General features: G+C 36.5%; 1 protein-coding gene across 1 annotated transcript in view; it reads right to left on the reverse strand.

Moving 5' to 3' along the window:
• ATP11C (ATPase, class VI, type 11C) overlaps positions 1-6,095 on the reverse strand; it is a 130,762-nt gene that overhangs the window by 104,462 nt on the left and 20,205 nt on the right. The window lies entirely within an intron of this gene.

The raw sequence follows: 6,095 nt of genomic DNA on the forward strand, positions 1-6,095 counted from the left end.
ATAAATATAATAGTAAAAATAATAATAATAACCTTAAATATAAATGGATTAAATGCTGCAATCAAAAGACATAGGGTAGGTGACTAGATAAGAAAACATGACCCATATATATGCTATTTACAAGAGACCCACCTCAGAATGAAAGAATCACACAGGATGAAAGAAAAGGGGTGAAAAAATTTTCCATGCAAATGAAAACAAAAACAAAGTGGGGATAGCAATACTTATATCTGACAAAACATACTTCAAAACAAAGGCCTTAACAAGAGACAGAGATGATCACTACATAATACTAAAGGGATGGACCCACTAAGAGGATATATAACTCTGGAAAAAAACATATGCACTGAATATATGAGCACCTAAATATATTCAGAAGCTCCTGGAGGACTTTAGGGAGATACAGACAGCAACAGAGTCATAGTAGGGCACTTTAGCACCCCACTGACATCACTGGATAGATTTTCCAGACCAAAAAAAAAAATCAACAAGGAAATAATGACCTTAAATGACACACTAGGATCAGATGGATTTAATTGAATCTAAAGGTAGGCCACATGCTAGGACACAAAATAAGCCTTTACAAGTTCAAGAAGACTGAAATCATATCAGGTATCCTCTTGGATCACAATGGCAAGAAAGTAGAAATGAACTAAAATAAAAAATAAAAAAACCTCAAAATCATTCAAACACATGGAGTCTAAATAGCATGCATGGGTTACCAATGAGATCAAGGAAGAAATAAAAAAAGTAAAAACTTCCTGGAAACAAATGAAAATGAACACAAAGTGACCTCAAACCTATGGGACACAGCAAAAGTAGTCCTGTGAGAGAAAACCATAGGTTTACAGGCCTACCTCAAGAAATAAAGAAAAAGCTCAAATAAATGGTCTAACACTACAAGCAAAACAATTAGAAAGAGAACAACAAGAAAAACCCAGAGGAATCCAAGGGAATAATAAAAATCAGAGTGGAAATAAATGACATAGAGACTTAAAAAAAAACCTACAAAAGATCAATGAAACCAAGAGCTAGTTCTTTAAGAAGATTAAAAAAAAAGATAAAACTTTAGCCAGACTCATCAAAAAACAAAGAGAGAGGACCCAAATAAATAAAATCAGAAATGAAGGAGGTCAAAGAACAACTGACACCACAGAAATAAAAAGGATTGTAAGAAAATAATATGAACATCTAAATTGCACAACCTAGGTGAAATGGACAAATTCATGGAAATATACAATCTTCTAAAACTCAACCAGGAGGAATCAGAAAACATGAATAGGCTGATAACAATTTTAAAAAGTGAAGCAGCAATCAAGAAACTCCCAGCAAACAAAAGCCCTGAACTGGATGGCTTCACAGGTGAGTTTTACCAAACATTCAAAGAATTAACACCTATCCTCCTTTGAAACTCTTTTTATGAGGCCAACATTATCCTAATTCCAAAAAAGATAAAGACACTACAAAGAAAGAAAATTGCAGGTCAATATCCCTGATGAACATAGATACTAAAATCCTCTACAAAATATCAACAAATCAAATCCAGCAATACATTAAAAAGATCATACACCATGACCAAGTGGGATTTATTCCAGGGATACAAGGCTGGTACTGTATTTGCTAATCAATAAATGTGATACATGACATAAATAAAATGAAGGATAAAAATCACACAATCATATCAATAGTTGCAGAAAAAGCATTCGACAAAATCCAACACCCATTTTTGATAAAAATTCTCAGCAAAATAGGAATAGAGAGATCAGACCTCAACATAACAAAGGCCATATATGACAAAACTACAGCCAACATCATACTCAATGGGCAAACACTAAAAGTGTTTCCCTTAAGAAGAGAGCATGACAGGGATGTCGGCTTTCACCACTCTTATTCAATATAGTACTGGAAGTCCTAGCCACAGCAATTAGACAGGAAGAAAAAAATTAAAGGCATCCAAATTGGAAAGGAGGAAGTAAAATTGTCATTATTTGCAGATGACATGATATTATATATAGATAACCCTAAACATTCCATCAAAAAACGACTATAACTAATAAATGAATTTGGGAAAGTAGCAGGATGCAAAATTAACATCAGAAAATCAATGGTGTTTTTATACACCAATAACAAACTATCAAAAGGAGAAACTAAAATAACAATACCACTTACCATTGCAACAACAACAACCAAAAATAAAATACCTAGGAATAAACTTAACCAAGGAGGTAAAAGACCTACACTCAGAAAACTATAGGACATTGAAAAAAGGAAAAGAGAAAGATACAAACAATTAGAAGCATATACAATATTCATGGTCTGGAAGAATTAACATTATTTAAATGTCTATACTACCCCAAGAAATGTATAGATTCAATGCAATTCCTATTAAAATACCATCAGCATATTTTACAAATCTCAAAAATATATTCCAAAAATTTATATGAATGCAAAAAGACCTCGAATAGCTGCAGTAATCTTGAGAAAGAAGAATAAAGTTGGAGCGATCACTAAAATGGATTTCAAACTATACTACAAAGCCATTGTAATCAAACAGCCTGGTACTGGCACAAGAACAGGTATATAGATCAATGGAACAGAATTGAAACCCCGGAAGTCAACCTACAACATTATGGTCAATAAATATCTGACAAACGAGTCAAAAGCATACAATGGAGTAAAAGTAGTCTCTTAAATAAATGGTGTTGGGAAACTGGACAGGTGCATTCAAAAAATGAAATTAGAAAACAAACTTACACCATATACAATAATAAACTCAAAATAAATAAATGACTTAAATGTAAGATGAGAAACCATAAAAGTCCTAGAAGACGACATAGGCAGTAAGATCTCAGACATCTCATGTAGCAGAATTTCTGCTGATACATCTGCTAGGGCAAAAGAAACAAAAGAAAAAATGAACAAATGGGACTACATCAACATAAAAAGTTTGCCACAGCAAAAGAAACCATCCTCAAAATGCAAAGGGAACCCACTGTATAGGAGAACATATTCACCAATAATACATCATTTAAGGGGTTAATTTCCAAAATATATAAAACTCATACAACTCAACAAAAGGAAGACAAACAATACATTTAAAAAATAGGCAAAGGACCTGAATAGACACTTCTGTAAAGATGACAAACAGATGGCCAAGAGGCATACGAAAAAATGCTCAATGTTACTAGTCACCAACAAATTAAAACTACAATGAGGTGTCACCTCACACCTCTCAGAATGGCTATCATCAATAAATCTGAACGGCAAGTGTTGGTGAGGATATGGGAAAAAGAGAACACTAGTACACTGCTGGTAGGAATGCAGACTGGTGCAGCCACTGTGGAAAGCAGTATGGAGTTTCCTAAAAAAAATTTAAAATGGCCCTAACTGGTTTGGCTCAGTGGATAGAGCGTTGGCCTGTGGACTGAAAGGTCCCAGGTTCGATTCCGATCAAGGGCATGTACCTTGGTTGCGGGCACATCCCCAGTAGGAGGTGTGCAGGAGGCAGCTGATCAATGTTTCTCTCTCATCGATGTTTCTAACTCTCTATCCCTCCCCTTGCCTCTTTGCAAAAAAATCAATAAAATATATTTAAAAAAAATTTAAAATGGATCTGCCATTTGACCCAGAGATCTCACTTCTGGGAATATATACTACGAATCCCAAAACACCAATCAGAAGGAATACCAGTATATCCACCCCTATGTTCATAGCAGCATTATTTACAAGAGCTAAGATCTGGAAACAACCCCAAGTATCCATCAGTAGATGAGTGCATAAAAAAGCTGTGGTACATTTATATAAGTGGAATACTATGGGGCTGTAAAGTAGAAGGAACTCTTACCCTTTGAGACAACATGGATGGACATTATTATGCTAAGCAAAATAAGCCTGTCAGAGAAAGGCAAATATCACATGACCTCATTTATATGTGGAATCTAATGAACAAAATAAACTGATGAACAAAATAGATCCAGAGACATAGAAGCATGGACAGACTAACAGATCTCAGAGGGAAATGGGGAGGTGGAGTGGGAAGAGATCAACCAAAGAACATATATGCATATCTGCATAGCCCATGGACACAAGACAGTGAGATGAAGGCCTGGAGTGGGCTGGGGGCCGGGTTAAGGGGGATGGGGAGGAAATGTGGGACATCTGCAATTCTGTCAACAAAAATAAATTTTAAAAATGATACAATTATGTGAAAAATTGTGCATCAGCCCCTCAGACATTTACCAGTTAATTTAATTTGAAACCAAAAATCTTATAAACTTTCCTAATTCAAAACAGTTGAACTGAATTGAATCACAGTTTTAGAATCTGTTATTTCAATTTTAGCAAAGGGAGGCTTTAGACCAGCGGTTCTCAACCTGTGGGTCGAGACCCCTTTGGGGGTCGAACGACCCTTTCACAGGGGTCGCCTAAGACCATCAGAAAACACATATATAATTACATATTGTTTTTGTGATTAATCACTATGCTTTAATTATGTTCAATTTGTAACAATGAAATTGAGGGTCACCACAACATGAGGAAACTATTAAAGGGTCGCGGCATTAGGAAGGTTGAGAACCACTGCTTTAGACCATTACTTGTTTTTACTTAAAGTCCAAAAATTTTTCTGATTTAGCATTAAAAATGCTGATGGTGTAGCTAAAGCTCCAAATAACTTGTTCTATTGTGTCAGTATATCACAGTTAAAAAATGAAGCAGTAACTATTTAAAGCAACTACTAAAGTTAGCAGCCAATTGTGAATGAGCTATCAGAAAGAGCATTGACTTTTCTAAGTACCAGGATTTGGATGTGGTAGAACAAAATATCCATGTTATCAACTCTTCACATTATAGGCATTAAACACAATTTTGAGCATCAGAGCAGTCTATTTACATTACCATTAACAATGTCAAGTAGAACTTTCTTTTAAAGTATCACTCTTTCCACCATAAATTCAGGAGAGCAAAAGGAGTTAACAGGATATTACTGCATTAGGATTTAGTAACTTCAGTTAAAATGGCAGCTTCAGGAAATAAGACTCAGACAAAGATCAGCACTACTCATCAGAGAAATGCAAATTAAAACCATAATGAGATATTACCTCACACCTGCCAGAATGGTTATCATCAATAAATCAACAAACAAGTGCAGGCGAAGATGTGGAGAAAAGGAAACCTGCCTGCACTGTTGGTGGGAATGCGGATTGGTGCAGTCACTGTGGAATGCAGTATGGTGCTTCCTCAAAAACTTAAAAATGGAACTGCCTTATGACCCAGTGATGCCACTTCTGGGAATATATCTGTAGAAACCCGAAACACTAATTTGAAAGAATTTATGAACCCCTATGTTCATTGCAGTGTTGACTTACAAGAGCCAAGATTCGGAAACAGCCCAAGTGCACATCAGTAGATGAATGGATAAAAAAGCTGTGGCGCGTTTACACAATGGAATACTACCCAGCCATAAAAAGAGGGAAATCTTACCTTTTGCAACAGCATGGATGGACCTGGAGAGTATTATGCTAAGTGAGATAAGCCAGTCGATAAGTACCATATGATTTCATTTATATGTGGAATCTAATGAACAAAATAATCTAACAAAATAGATAGACTCACAGATACAGACTGACAGCTGCCAGAGGGGAGGGGTTTGAGGGCTGAGTGAGAAAGGCAAAGGGATTAAGCAAAGAAAAAAACAAAACAAAACAAAGTCTCATGGACACTGGCAACAGTTATTGCCAGAAGGAAAGGGGTAGGGAAAGGTAGAAGAAGGTAAATTGGGGATAAATGGTGACAGAAGGAGACTTGGATTGGGGTAGTAAACACATAATATGCAGATGATGTATTACAGAATCATATACCTGAAACCTGTATAATTTTATTAACCAACTAAATTCATCCACAGGGGGTATGTGTGTGTGTCCCTCAGCCCAGCCTGCACCCTCTCCAATCTGGGACCCCTCGAAGGATGTCTGACTGCCTGTTTAGGCCCGATCCCACCAGTCGGACATCCCTCTCACAATCCAGGACTGCTGGCTCCCAACCGCTCGCCTACCTGCCTGTCTGATTGCCCCTAACCACTCCCCTGCCAGCCTGAT

The sequence above is a fragment of the Myotis brandtii genome, unplaced genomic scaffold (assembly GCF_000412655.1).
Source record: "Myotis brandtii unplaced genomic scaffold, ASM41265v1 scaffold654, whole genome shotgun sequence".
NCBI lineage: Eukaryota > Metazoa > Chordata > Mammalia > Chiroptera > Vespertilionidae > Myotis > Myotis brandtii.